General features: G+C 45.7%; 2 protein-coding genes across 2 annotated transcripts in view; one reads left to right on the top strand and one right to left on the bottom strand.

The window, feature by feature from the left end:
* The window catches only part of LOC140424793 (uncharacterized), a 455234-nt gene that overhangs the window by 77807 nt on the left and 361639 nt on the right, over positions 1-15788 (top strand). The gene's annotated exons all lie outside the window — the stretch shown is intronic.
* Positions 1-15788, bottom strand: part of rnf32 (ring finger protein 32) — a 250400-nt gene that overhangs the window by 93089 nt on the left and 141523 nt on the right. Inside the window, exon 4 of the mRNA XM_072508206.1 lies at positions 122-311. The gene's annotated coding sequence lies outside the window, so the exon portion shown is untranslated. The remainder of the gene's footprint in view (positions 1-121; positions 312-15788) is intronic.

Genomic DNA, 15788 nt, shown 5'->3' with positions numbered 1-15788 from the left:
TGGGAAGATTGCATCCTATGTTTTTTTAACCCGTTGAGTCTGTGGCCCAATTAACAATTTTAGCAACAAGTTTTTGTGAGTTAATAAATAAAGATAGTTATTTATATTTATTCATAGTTACCCTGAATTAAAGCAATATTACCCACACAATGGGTGAGGTTTTCTTTTTGTCGAAGTGTGAATTCAGGGAGGAGAAATGGAATGTACCCTGCCGGTTGCACTTAATCCACCATATTTTGAAACCTTGGATAAAAGATTGTGAAAGGGCAGGTCACATGACGCCACGCTGGCAGATCTGACAGATCGGGGTGCTGCAATATAAAGAAGATAAAAATAGAATAGAGGACCATCCCCACACCATGAACTCCCAACCCCACCACCACGGAAACCCCCCCTCTCCATGGAATTCCTCCCCCATCTATGTAAGGGTGCTTCCTGTTTGTTCATTTATTTCCTCTTTTTAAAATTTCTGTCATTTCATTTTGACCATGGATGATTTACGGACATGTCTTGAAGGCAACCTGTATTTTTAATTCAAGCAGGGGAAAGCAGTGGTCTGTGCCTTTAATTCAAGCAGACGCCAGTGCTGGTTTGGACTGGAACTGTGGACTGACTGCCACCAATGACAGAAATTGGCTGAGTCTCGGTTTGATTGATTTGGCTGACGGCCGCTGAATTGGCCCAAAAGTCTGTGTTCTGCCCTGTAACAGGCAGTGATTGGATCTGTTCCCACTGAAATGGTTCGGAGGCCTCACGAGCTTTGAGTTTCGTTTTGGCAGTTAAGAGAGAAAACCTCTCTCTTCCCCATTCCAATTTGCCCAGAGGCAACCAGCTAATTCTCATCATAAGGTCACTGTGGGAACAACTCTCTCTGCAGAAAAGGCTGATGCAAGCAGAGACCAGAATCTGATAACTTACTCACTCTGCAGAACAGGCTGATGTGAAGCCAGTGGTCCTCTCAAAAAGCCATGAGATATTGCTAACTGCAGAAAACATCATTACAGACTGTATACCAGAGGCTTTCATCCACACTCATACTGTACAGAAAATGCACTAAAGAACTCATCATCTGAAGCAAGGACTCTTATATTTTGACCTTAATCCTTATTATATTTCCCTTCCCCCCCCACCCCCGTGTTTGTCTGTTTTGTGTGTAAGGATGGAGGGCGGGGCTGTTAAAGGGGGAGTCAGGTATTAGCTTGACGTTAAGCAGCCGTATTTGCTGCATATTTCATGTTTATTCTTGTTATAAATAAACAGTAATTGTGTTCAAACTTACAAGCCTGGGTCGTCAAGGGCCAAAGATTTCAGATATTTTTATAAGAGTTATTGCTTAATTCACTTGTGTTGTGGCTCCAGGATAAGTGGGGCTGGAATTGACCGCACACTTAGCCAGAGCGCTGTAGCACCTATCACGATCCCAGACCTGATGCCAACAGTGGTTAGGATACTGAATCAAAACCCCAATATTTGAGTTTATTTTGTAAGACTGTGTGGAAAGAATGATTCACTCCAGGAGTGATTGCATGGAAAAATAGACCTTTGGTATTTTCAAACAAAGCTTTATTATGAATACAATATTAAACTTTTTAGCCTATCACCTGAAGAGAACAGCTTACAATTACTCCTGAAAAGTTGAGGTAGTTGTGGCCATGGACGCGGAGAAGGCGTTTGACCGGGTAGAGTGGGACTATCTATGGGAGGTGCTGGGACGGTTTGGGTTTGGTAGGGGCTTTATCGACTGGGTCAGGCTGTTGTACCAGGCCCCAGAAGCCAGTGTAAGGATGAATAAGACATCCTCGGACTATTTTAGGCGGCACCGGGGGACAAGACAGGGATGTCCCCTCTCCCCACTGCAGTTTGCGTTAGCCATAGAGCCGCTGGCAATTGCTCTGAGAGCTTCTAGGGGCTGGAAAGGGCTGGTTAGGGGGGTGGGATGGAGCATAGGGTATCACTATATGCGTATGACTTACTCCTATATGTAGCAGATCCGGGGACAGGGATGAGGGAGATCATGGCGATTCTGGGGGAATTCGGCCGGTTTTCAGGATACAAATTGAATATGATGAAGAGTGAGATATTTGTAGTCCAGGCAAGAGGTCAGGAGGGCCAGCTGGGTGAGTTACCGTTCAGGTTAGTGGGGGACAATTTTAGATATCTGGGGATACAAGTGGTGCGCGACTGGGGCCGGTTACACAAGTTGAACTTGTCCCGGCTGGTTGAGCAGATGTGGGGCGAGTTTCGGAGATGGGATGTGCTTCCGCTGTCACTGGTGGGGAGGGTGCAGTCGGTTAAGTTGACAATATTGCCGAGATTTTTATGTGTGTTCCAATGCCTCTCGATTTTCATCCCGCGGTCCTTTTTTAAGAGGATCAACAAAATTATTTTGGGCTTTGTTTTGGCAGGTAAGTCCCCACGGGTGAAAAAAGTGATGCTCGAGAGGAATCGAGGGGAGGGGGGCCTGGCCCTGCCAAATTTTAGTAATTATTACTGGGCGGCTAATATTGCGATGATAAGGAAGAGGGTAGTGGGGACGGGGGCGGCTTGGGAGCGGATGGGGGCAGCCTCATGCAGGGGCACCAGCTTAGGGGCGCTGATAACGGCACCGTTGCCGTTCCCGCCCGCGAGATATTCTACCAGTCCCGTGGTGGTGGCGGCCCTGAGGATCTGGGGTCAGTGGAGGAGGTACGTTGGTGCAGTGGGTGCATCGGTTTGGCCCCCAATATGTGACAACCATCGGTTTGCTCCTGGGAGCCTAGATGGGGGATTTCGGGTATGGCAAAGGGCGGGAATTGAGAAGATGGGGCACCTGTTTCTGGAAGGGAGCTTCCCCAGCTTGAGGGTGCTGGAGGAGAAGTTTGGGTTGGCAGCGGGGAATGATTTTAGATATCCTCAGGTGCGGGGCTTTCTGCGCAGGCAGGTATCATCCTTCCCACTCCTGCCACTAAGAGGGATTCAAGATAGGGTTGTGTCTAGGGGATGGGTGGGGGAGGGGAGCATCTCAGACATCTACAAAGAATTAATGGGGGCGGAGGAGACGCATATAGAAGAGCTGAAGCGTAAGTGGGAGGATGAACTGGGGGATGAGATGGAAGACGGCCTATGGGCAGAGGTGCTGAGCAGGGCCAACGCGACTGCTACATGCACAAGTCTCAGGTGGTGCACCGGGCGCACATGACAGCGGCCCGGATGAGCAAATTTTTTGGGATGGAAGACAGGTGTGTCAGATGTACGGGTGGACCAGCGAACCATGTCCACATGTTCTGGGCATGCCCAAAAATTAGGGGATATTGGCTGGGGTTCGCGGATGTCATGTCCAGGGTATTGAAGACAAGGGTGGAAATGAGTCCAGGGGTAGCGATCTTTGGGGTGTTGGAAGACTCAGATGTTCAGGAGGAGAGAGAGGCAGATCTTAGAACATAGAACATAGAACAATACAGCGCAGTACAGGCCCTTCGGCCCACGATGTTGCACCGAAACAAAAGCCATCTAACCTACACTATGCCATTATCATCCATATGTTTATCCAATAAACTTTTACAGAACATCTGGCCTTTGCCTCCTTGGTAGCCCGGCGATGGATATTACTGGCTTGGAGGGAGTATAGGCCTCTGAAGTCAGAGGCCTGGTCAACCGACATGGTGAGCTTTCCCGGCCTGGAAAAGATCAAGTTCGCCTTGAGAGGGTCAGTGTCAGGGTTCGCCCAGAGGTGGCAACCATTCATTGACTTCTTTGCGGAGAATTAATCGTCAGCAGGGTGGGGGGGGGTTAGGGTAGTATAGAGTAGGGGGTTAAATAGGCGGGCCTTGGACGGACGAATGTCGGCGGTTGCTTTTTGATTACTGTTCTTTGTACTCTATTGTTTTTGTACTGAGGTTGTTTGTTATGCCAAAAACACCTCATTAAAAATTGTTTTTTAAAAAGAACAATTACTCCTGAATACCACTACTCAATTCCCCATTAACAAGAAAAGAAACATGTGGCTTTCAATCAATCTTAACAATCAGCAGGTCATAGAGTAATACTTGCTTTGCAGAACAGATTTGGGCCCTGGTTAGAACCCCTGCAGACTCTGGCTGAATATCTTCAAATAGCTGCTTCAACTGTTTCAGCCTTTTCCTTGTAATCAGACAAAACTGCTCTGCTTTAAAATATTATTACTTTAAAAAAAAACTATACGACTGGGAAAGAAAACTGTCTTTACTTGTGGACTCTGTGGTAGCCAGATCAGACTTCTTCCATTGCTTTCTGAAAAAATTCTCCCTCTCCCTTAGTTCCACCCAATACTGACATCATCTCCCCAAGCTGTAAAAAACAAATTAATTTTCCAGGGACTCAAGGCACATTAACTCCGCGGGGACCTCCCCAGTCAAACCACAATGCATTAGGCCAGAGTGAAAAACACATTCCTCTGTCAATTTCAACCTCCAGCTGCTAAAAGCTGCCAGGATCTGCAAAACGGAATATTTTATATAAAAAAAACAGTACCACTGCAGTCACTCACACTATAATCCAAGGCTTTTAACCCTTAAATTGCCCAATACATTTATTATCCAATTTTCCTAAAATCTTCCACTCATCACACACCATGGAATCCCCCGCCACGAACAAACAAGCCCCAATACCTCCCGCTGATATTGCCCCCCCCCCCCCCAGCATTGCCCCCTGGCACTTCCCCTGGAACTGCCTGGCACTGCCCCAGCACCTCCCCTTGGCACTGCCCCTGGCACTGCTGGCGGCAGTGCCCGGGCGGTGTCAGGGTACTGCCCGGGCATGGCTCTCTCCCTCCTGGAGGCTTTACGTAACCGTGCACTCCCAGCGGGTTCTGTTTGCCATTTCCCTGTTTCTAAAATACAATTCTAAACTCCACAGACATCATAGGTGGATTGGCCACGCTAAATTGCCCCTTAATTGGAAAAAATGAATTGGAAGGAAATTGAAAGGGGGAGGACTTTCCTTCCAATTCATTTTTTCCAATTAAGGGGCAATTTAGCGTGGCCAATCCACCTACCCTGCACATTTTTGGGTTGTGGGGGTGGAACCCGTGCAAACACGGGGAGAATGTGCAAACTCCACACGGACAGTGACCCAGAGCCGGGATTGAACCTGGGACCGTGGCGCCGTGAGTAGGCTGTGCTAACCACTGTGCCACCGTGCTGCCCTATTTTTTAAATGGGTTTCTCATCATTACATGGCAGGAACCCTGTTACATCATTTGCAGTGACGGGGACAAATGAGCGGGGAAATCCCGATGGCGTAAAAGTTGGTTGAGAAATATCTCTCGATTCTCTGCTCCCTCCATCATTCCCGCCCGCCGAAAATGGGGGTGGAAAATCCCCCCAAATTCTCTATCATACACACGCACACAAAGATTGGATGAAAATGAGGGTCATGTATTTTTACAGATTATAGTTAACTCAGTCTCTGATTTACGAACTCCGGTCTCCGCGTGGCAAGCCTGATTACTTGAATGATTTTGATGGCGAAATGTTGAAGTGAGGGTCTTGTGGAGCTTCTTGCTGTTAAATAGCTAGGAAGTTAGTTCTCAGGTAAACTTTAAACTGAACCAGGTTGGTGGGGGAGGCTGTGCTCTCTGTTGGAATCTCTCGCTTTCAAGGTATTGCTGTTAGTTACCTTGGCTGCTTGATGACTTGCAGCCAGTTCATGGCTCTCTGAGCCATTGATTGTGAAAAGGAGTAAAGAGCACTCCACCCAAGCCCCCGCCCCCCCCCCCCCCCCCCCCCGCCCTATCCCAACAACCGCTTAACCTAGCCTACACATCTTTGGACGCTAAGGGGAAATTTAGCATGGCCAATCCACCTAACCTCTTGTATCCACAGTATTTATATGGCTGGTCCAGTTCAGTTTCAGGGCAACGGTAACCCCCTCCCAGGTTGTTGATAGTGGGGAATTCAGCGATGGTGATGCCATTGAAGGTCAAGAGGCAATGGTTAGATTCTCTCTATGCCTGTCACTATGTGAATATTACTTGCCACCTATCATCCCAAGCCTGGATATTGTTCAGGCCTTGTTGCACTTGGACATGGACTTTTTCAGTATCTGAGCAGTCGTGAATGGTACTGAACATTATGTAATCATCATCAAACATCCCCATTCTGACCTGATGATGGAGGGAAGGTCATTGATGAAGCAGCGGCAGATGGTTGGGCCTAGGACTCTACCCTGAGGAACTCCTGCAGTGATGTCCTGGAGCTGGGATGATTGACCTCCAATCACCATAACCATCTTCCTTTGTGTCAGCTATGATTCCAACCAGTGGAGAGTTTTCCTCCTGATTCCCATTGCCTCCAATATCTAGGGGTCCTTGATGCCATACTCGGCATGGCCCTGCGCAAGGATGACACGCAAATTCATGAAGTGTTCCATATTTTATCAGTAATTTCATTTGAAGCCTACTTGTGACAATAAGCGATTTTCATTTCATTTCGGTCAAATGCTGCCTTGATGTCGAGGGCAATCACTCTCACCTCACCTCAGTTAGCCGTTATGAAGTGGGAAAGAAGCTGAAGATGTAGATGAAGACACTGACTACCCAAATGGCGGGAAGTCAGTTAAGGCATGAGAAAGACAGCAGGTTTGATAAAGGGGCTGTTTAGCACAGGGCTAAATCGCTGGCTTTGAAAGCAGACCAAGGCAGGCCAGCAGCACGGTTCGATTCCTGTAACAGCCTCCCCGAACAGGTGCCGGAATGTGGTGACTAGGGGCATTTCACAGTAACTTCATTTGAAGCCTACTTGTGACAATAAGTGATTTTCATTTCATTTTAATTTCATTTCATTTGGTAAAACGGCAACAAAAGAATGCACACCAGATCGAGAGAAAGCTGACGACTCAGATTAGTTCACAGACAGAAGAAAATGTCCGGCAGACGGATCAAACTGTAGAGCTTATGAAAAGCCTAATCACTGGGAAAAGATGTGCAGAACAAAGAACGTAACAGGTAAATGAGTTAATAGAGAAGAGGACGAATGAGAAAGAAAAGAATGGAAAACACCTGTAGCCTGGAAGATGATGATGAATTTGAGAACACATTAGACATAGGAACCAGCCAACTTCATGAAATGGCTAGATGTGTTAATTCCCAGAGAAATGAAATTCACACAACTATTCAGATCAGGGATAGAGTGAAAGCTGAAGCTGGAGCACAGAGTAATATCATCCTTGCTCAGCCAGATCAGCTGTCCACTGAATAGGCAACTACCAAGGCATCGAGAGAATGATGTCTTCATACCAGAAGCACTGAAATACACAGTTGAAAGAGGAAATGACAGTTACTGAAGAACCACCCAGACCTTGGCATATTGTGGGAGCCGATTTATTCACTCATAATCAAGAATGTGCCTCATGGTTGCGGACTACTACTCAAAGTTCCCTTTTATCCAAAAGGTGAAAGATTTGAGAGCTACAACAATCATCTCAGCTGTATGAGTTTCGTCTGCTGAGCAAGCGATTCCTGAAAGCTTAATGTAGGACAGTGGAACCCGATTCAATCCCCGAGAACTTAAGTAGTTCACTGAACAGTATGGGTTCAACATCATCACATTACCGAGGGGTCTTGGGTTTATGGAAAGGCATATCCAGACGGCCAAAAGGACTCTAAAAAAAGCTGAAAGACAAAGGAAGGTCCAAACCTTGTCTTATTGTCATTCCAATCTACACCTCTTAAGACTGACATGAAATCGCCGACAGAGCTGTTGATTTGAAAGTATAAGACAATTCTGCCAAGCAACACATTCCCAGGGGGAAGCAAGACAATTGATTCACAGGTCGAAGCAGGTCCACACCTCCAGCAAGCATTCCAAATCCTTCTCTGAATTGTTGAGAGGACAAACTGCACGTGTGCACGATCCAATCATGAAAACCCGGAACCCAGCTAAGCTGTTGCTGAAGCTGAGACTCCAACATACTATCATCTATCCAGAGATAGATAGTTTTTTGAAGAATAAAGGGATTAAGGGTTATGGTGTTCGGGCCGGAAAGTGGAGCTGAGTCCACAAAAGATCAGCCATGATCTCATTGAATGGCGGAGCAGGCTCGAGGGGCCAGATGGCCTACTCCTGCTCCTAGTTCTTATGTTCTTATGTATTATACGCCATCGAGACTGAAACCAGGAAGGAAATGAGAAGGAACAGAGTCCATATTCAACCTACACCGGAGCTGGGACAGCAGCATCACTAACCAGTGAGGCAACATCAACATCATCACCAACAAGCAGTGCAACATCAACGTCACAAAGGACGCAACAATAACATCAGGCGTGGCTCTTCTAACACCGGGAGCAACACACATAACATTGCTTGTGCTGTGTGCCAACTCATCACTGGGAGCAGTGAGTGCCAAATGTACAAGTTGGAAGCACAGCATCCTACCATCTAAGCAATGCCATGTATATTTCAAGAAATGAAGATAATGGCTTGTAAAAGTGTTTAGTTTAGTTGAATGTTAATCTTCTTTGGGTAATATCAAAAAAGCTCATGATTGGAATAGTTACATGATATGGAGGCTTTAAAAAAATAAATATCAATGTCATATTATTATTACTCTTAAGCGGGTAATTATAGGCCAGTGAGCTTAACTTCGGTAGTAGGGAAGATGCTGGAATCTATCATCAAGGAAGAAATAGCGAGGCATCTGGATGGAAATTGTCCCATTGGGCAGATGCAGCATGGGTTCATAAAGGGCAGGTCATGCCTAACTAATTTAGTGGAATTTTTTGAGGACATTAACAGTGCGGTAGATAACGGGGAGTCAATGGATGTGGTATATCTGGATTTCCAGAAAGCCTTTGACAAGGTGCCACACAAAAGGTTGCTGCATAAGATAAAGATGCATGTCATTAAGGGGAAAGTAGTAGCATGGATAGAGGATTGGTTAATTAATAGAAAGCAAAGAGTGGGGATTAATGGGTGTTTCTCTGGTTGGCAATCAGTAGCTAGTGGTGTCCCTCAGGGATCAGTGTTGGGCCCACAACTGTTCACAATTTACATAGATGATTTGGAGTTGGGGACCAAGGGCAATGTGCCCAAGTTTGCAGACGACACTAAGATAAGCGGTAAAGCAAAAAGTGCAGAGGATACTGGAAGTCTGCAGAGGGATTTGGATAGGCTAAGTGAATGGGCTAGGGTCTGGCAGATGGAATACAATGTTGACAAATGTGAGGTTATCCATTTTGGTAGGAATAACAGCAAAAGGGATTATTATTTAAATGATAAAATATTAAAACATGCTGCTGTGCAGAGAGACCTGGGTGTGCTAGTGCATGAGTCGCAAAAAGTTGGTTTACAGGTGCAACAGGTGATTAAGAAGGCAAATGGAATTTTGTCCTTCATTGCTAAAGGGATGGAGTTTAAGACTAGCGAGGTTCTGCTGCAATTGTATAAGGTGTTAGTGAGGCCACACCTGGAATATTGTGTTCAGTTTTGGTCTCCTTACTTGAGAAAGGACGTACTGGCACTGGAGGGTGTGCAGAGGAGGTTCACTAGGTTAATCTCAGAGCTGAAGGGGTTGGATTACGAGGAGAGGTTGAGTAGACTGGGACTGTACTCGTTGGAATTTAGAAGGATGAGGGGGGATCTTATAGAAACATATAAGATTAGGAAGGGAATAGACAGGATAGATGCGGGCAGGTTGTTTCCACTGGTGGGTGAAAGCAGAACTAGGGGGCATAGCCTCAAAATAAGGGGAAGTAGATTTAGGACTGAGTTTAGGAGAAACTTCTTCACCCAAAGGGTTGTGAATCTATGGAATTCCTTGCCCAGTGAAGCAGTTGAGGCTCCTTCATTAAATGTTTTAAAGATAAAGATAGATAGTTTTTTGAAGAATAAAGGGATTAAGGGTTATGGTGTTTGGGCCGGAAAGTGGAGCTGAGTCCACAAAAGATCAGCCATGATCTCATTGAATGGTGGAGCAGGCTCGAGGGGCCAGATGGCCTACTCCTGCTCCTAGTTCTTATGTTCTTATGTTCTTAAAGAGCTAAGAGTTGGTAGCTATGTGGATATATATCCAGAGTGCCACATTTACTGCTGCACAATGGCCAGGTGCTCACAACAATATACCAGTCCAGCCACGTGGAGAGCTGCAGGAATACACTTGATGAAGCTCCAGCATTTTGACTCTGAAAGTGTGATTATTTCAAGCTTCTGGGAACCTGAAGACACAACAGAAACCACAACTACAGAATCTTTTGAGCGGTCCATGGATAGAATTGTCTCTTCTTTATCTAGCTCGGGTAGCATGGACAAATACACATGGGAGGGGAGAATTACACGGCAAAGTTGTCCTACACCTGTACAGATATGGCCTCAAAACCCACCTAAAGGGGGAAATAGTAATTTGACAGCAGCTGTCAAATATCACATTTACCTGTACAAACAGGAACATCCTGAGGGAATACAAAAGGTTACTACATGTAAAATTAGTGAGAAGCATGGAACTTAAACCAGAAGATCAACTGTAAGTGATGTTTATAGTTGAAAGGGAAATGACTGGCAGTTGTACAAAGTGGTCAGGCTTCAAAGAGAAAGCACTATTCTAAATATGAGCATATAGATCCAGCATTGTGTACGTGATTCAGTAATCTCAGAGCCCACAATGCGAGGGTCAATCATGACATGTTCATTACCAAAGCAAAAATGTTTGATGATGACTTGGGCAGTAATGACTGACTTTGTAGGCTCATGTGCAGTTTTAAGAAATGGTAATACATTGGCTTTCTGGTGATAAAAGGAGATGTGACTGAGTATAAACTTGACAGTTGGACAAAGCAAGTTAATAGGATGTTTCACCAACTCTGCAAACCAAAAATATTTGCTATTTTCACAACTAATACCGTGATGTCACCTTTGTAGAATGTTCAACTTCGGGTCTTAAACTTGAACCTTCAGAGTACAAGCGATAAAATGGCTGTGTGACCTGAATAATATTGCTCTGGTGTTATCATGGAAATCACTTTAGGCTGCTACAGGTTTAAGACCCTGCCCTGGATATTCTCTTGGCTGCCCTGCCTCTGCTTCCTCACATCGAAGGGTGTGCCCATGTTGCTGAATGCCCGATGTACAACAGAGGAACCTGGGCTGCAATGATGGTATCCCTCACGTATTTCAGGTTAGCTTCTTTTGGATCTAAAAGTCTGCTGAGAAATCACTTGGTGAGACAAGAACAGCCATAAATCATTAAGTGCCTCCATTTCACGACCAGTCACTGTGTAGAGCAACAGATATGATCAGTCCCACTTAGTTCAATTAGTATGGGCTTATCCTCGCTTGACAATACAAAATAACGGGCGGGGTTCTTCTGTCGCCCAGCCGCATGTTCCTACGTGGCGGGATTCTCTACTCCCGCCGCTCGTCAATGGGATTTCCCATTGAAGCCGCCTCACCCCGCCGGGAAACCCGTGGGCGTAGGTGTACTGCTGGCAGGAAAAGAGAATCCCAACGGCCGGAGAATTCCGGTTAATATATGAGCTGTTTTCCCCCACACCAGTGGACCATCTTATTTTAATGAAGTAAAATAACTTCCAACTAAGTAAAAAGTACTTGCATGCTAAATGTCTGAGTATGTTCAAAGCTTGACTTCACAGCATTTTGAACTGATTTTGTTTCACTTTGCTGGACCTGATTGATTGATTGCCTGGGTAGGATCTTTCAGCCTCAGTGAGGTGGACACAGAGGTACGCATCGACAGAATCTTGTGCTGCCAGCTGGCATGCAGTTCCTTGGCTAAATCCTGCTCTCAGATAATTTTGCCAGAAGTGAAGTTGGAGGGGGGGGGGGGGGGTGGGGGGGGGGGGTGGCGGTGGTTGGTGCCAGGACTACAATCGGCAAGCAGCAGGTAGCCAACTGGCTGTGCTGATTGCTGGAAGCCAACTAGAACTTTCTAAACAGCCTTCAGGTCCCCGGATGTGTCAGGGAATGACGTAGCTGCCTGCAGGCAGCTTCTGACCCCTATTTCGGCCTGTGTCCTGTCTCTGGTTTAATTCCACCACAGCTTGAAGGGGCCAGTGCCTAACACAACGGATGTGAGGTACCCTTTGCCGAGATAGGCAAACATATTACTTACTATGTACAGGCTTTGGAGAAAACAACCATCTTTGGCAAGGTGCTCTATTAACTAAACTTGTTTTGAGTACACTTTGATTTAAAAAAACTTGCATTTAAAATGATTATTTATTCAAATCATTTAGTCTCTAGTGAGGTATAATTTCAGCTGTAAATTCTGTTTGGCAGTTGCCATTGCAACACTGAGTTCTGTCATCAGAAATAAGCGTGTTCTCCTTACGAATATATCCCTCAACAAGACAATGGGTGGGATTTTCTGCCCCCCCCAGCATGTTTTCAGCGGCACATGCGGCTGGCCATTGGCCGGTGGTGGAATCTTCTGGTCCCGCTGATGACAATGGCGTTCCGCATAATTTGCCAGCCGCGCCATATCAGGGAGCTCGGCCCAGGAGGGTCGCCATCGGCAGGGCTGGAGGTAGCCCACCAACCTGAAGGGCCAGAAAATTCAGCCCATCCACATTTTACTCACATTATTGTTTAGCTTCTCCCCTCTGCCACTGCATCTCATCTTAAGCCTCATGCATGTTTGAATCAACAACTTTTACAGATAGCATTGTCGGTGCAATGTTATACTGAGCTGAACGGACACTGATGAAGAACCAAGGTGCAGCAACTCAATGCAAACAAGTCACTCCAAGGATGGTGTCTGCATTGCTGATGTGTATTTTCACACAGGTTCTTTCTATCAGATCATAATCTTCACCATCACTGAGATAAATGGTAGTACAAGATGATACAGAAAGCAAATTGATTTAAAAAACTGATTTTGTTTTGGAATATTAGATAGATTAAAGCAGATTAAACTGATGCTTCAAAAATGATGGCTTGAGAGGTATAAAAGATCTGTTATTGAGGAGATTCTTTTGGATTCTTAGGCGTCCTTATTCTAACAGTGGAGGTAATGATGGCAGCTCACGTTAAGAATTTGGAAAAATTAAGATTAAGAAATGAAATTGGATAAAAGAAAATAAAGCAGGGAGATGTCTGAAAAGGTGTTGAGATGTGAGTTGGCAGTGAGAAAAGCAAGTGTTTACCTAGATGACTAGAGGAAAACAATACGGGTATAGAAAAGATAACTTCAAGGTGGAAAGATAAGGAGATTTGACTTCACAGGTTGGCGAATATCAAATGGAAAAATGGTATATCCACAGCATAATGACTGGGGAACAAGGGAGATATAGACAAACACATAAACAGCTACCATCAGCCACCCAGCTGCAGAAACAGCCTCCCGAAAACAAGTTATTGCAAAACAGGCAGCTGGTTAAAATCAAAACTCAAACCAAGCAGATATCGTTTTCACTGAAACTGAAGATGGTTTTCCCAAATGTGGCCACATAACCTGTGCTTGGTAACTATTGGCCAGATTTAGCTCGTACAGTTATATAATATTGGATGATTATTGGGAACAAAGGTGTTTCTCAGAGTTCAGGGAACGTGGCTAGTTGGAACCAAAGGGTAATTTCCTGTAATACTGTGTGTGTATAGCCATCAGTGTACTTACGTGCTGTAGTATAATATAGTACTTTTTTTTGGAAAATATTTTTGTTGAAATTTTAACATTTTATATCCAAAAATTTACAAAGCAAAACAAAACCAACATATGTATCAATGCCAGAAAAAAACCCAGCCAACAACTGTAACAATCCCCCCCCCCGTTAATGAAAATCCAACCCAAATAATTCCCCCCTCCCCTCTAACAACTAGCAGTGACCAGTTCCTTAAAGTGCAACATGAACGGACGGCATCTCCGGTAGAACTCATCACTCACAGTAAACGTGACCTTCTCGAGGTACAAAAACTCCATCAAGACACCTAGCCACACCAAGGCACTAGGAGGCGTCGCCTGCCTCCAACTCAGCAGAATCTGCCACTGAGCAATCAATGAGGTGAATGCCAAGGCATCCTCCCCCACACCCACCCTTAACTCTGGCTGGTCCAGCGCCCCAAATATAGCTACTAATGGACAAGGCTCTACCTCGACATTCAAGATTGTCAATATGGTGCTGAAAAAAGCCCCCCAAAAACCCGCCAATTTGGAACTCGCCCACAACATGTGCGTGTTGTTCGCAGGCCCTCTCGAACGCCGCTCGCACCTATCCTCAACCCCTGCAAAAACAATCGACTAATTCGTACCTTTGTAAGGTACACCCTAAACACCACCTAGAACTGTATCAAGCCCAACCTCATACAGGATGACATAACGTTCACCCTGCAGAGGGACTCACTCCACACCTCCTCCACCAACATGGGTCCCAGCTCCTCCTCCAACTTGGTCTTCACCTTTTCCACCAAAACTTGCTCTTTCCCCAAGATCCGGACATATAATCCGGATGTGGTGCCCTCTTCCGAAGCCGCACAGGAGAGTATCCTCTCCAATAAAGTGGACTGTGGCGCCACCGTAAAGTCGGAAATGTCCGCCGAACAAAATCTCGTACCTGAAAGTACCTGAACGTAACCGAACCCACAAGTCCTGCTTTCTCCTTCAACTCCTCCCAGCTGACAAATGGCCCCTCCAGGAACAAATTCCTCACCCTCCTCAACCCCTTACCTTTCATCCCCAAATGCGACATCCAATTTTGCCGGCTCAAACAAATGATTGTTATAGATAGGGGCCCATCTTGACACTACCCTCAAAGTGGAGTCGACCACCAGGTTCAAAGAATATATCGCTCGGGCAAATGGCAGAGACGCCATCACCAATGTCTCTAAGCTAGACCCTTTGCCCGACCCCGACTCCATCCACAGACAAGTAACTTCCACATACCATCCCAACACCTTCGACGGACTGGTCACCCAACAATAAAACATCAAATTTGGCAGGGCCATACCCCCCCGCCCCCCGCATGCCTATCCCTCTGTAGGAACCCCACTGAATCTGAGGAGTTCTCCCCGCCCATGTGAAGCCCATTATGAGCCGCCCCATCCCCGAAAAAATGACATAGATACAAAAACTGGGAGGCATTGAAATAAGAAGACAAATCCTGGCAGGATAGTCATCTTAATGGATTGAACCAGGTCCATCAACGACAACGGAAGGCTAAAGAGAAATCCAGGCAGAAACAGTGAAATTTCACTGCTTTTTCACTTATCTGTCCCTTACACCTGCTGCCTCAGACAGATGATTATAAACATCTGGGATTTAAGTGCTTTCACAGCCTCTTTTCCTTAGCAGAAAACACAACTATTTTTTATGTGGTCCAGAGCTGTCAATCATGGCTAGATGTTTATGAACATTATGGTTAGGTTCAAAGCAGGATACTTGAAATGCTTTCTGAAGTGAAGGGAAATGAAGAATAAACAATTCAGACACCTGAATGTCTGTAAGCTATTACCCAGTCAATTAAAAACTATTTCTCTTAGAAAGTGAATAGAAACCTCGCAGCTCAATGGATCTGAGGGGGTTCACAGCCTTGTGATGTGGTTTTGGCTTTCTATGAAGTAACAGCTGCTGATTTCTACACCTCTGAGGCAGCAGGTGTAAGGACCAGGTAAACGGAAAAGCAATGATTTTTCACCGCTTCTTCCTGGACTGCTTTTTGCCTTCGAGGCAGGGGTGACTGATGGGAGAATGGTCTTTGATGTGGGGAAAATATTTCTGATGGGACATCTCTGGTATGGGGTTCTCTAATGGGGGGTCTCTGATGTGGCATCTCTGACTTGGGGTGTCTTTGGTAAGGGGGTCTGATGGAAGTCTCTGGTGGTGGTCTC

This window comes from Scyliorhinus torazame, chromosome 6 (genome assembly GCF_047496885.1).
Source record: "Scyliorhinus torazame isolate Kashiwa2021f chromosome 6, sScyTor2.1, whole genome shotgun sequence".
In the NCBI taxonomy this organism is placed as follows: domain Eukaryota; kingdom Metazoa; phylum Chordata; class Chondrichthyes; order Carcharhiniformes; family Scyliorhinidae; genus Scyliorhinus; species Scyliorhinus torazame.
Note: the sequence above shows the minus strand (reverse complement) of the source record. Positions and strands in the feature narration are given on the sequence as shown.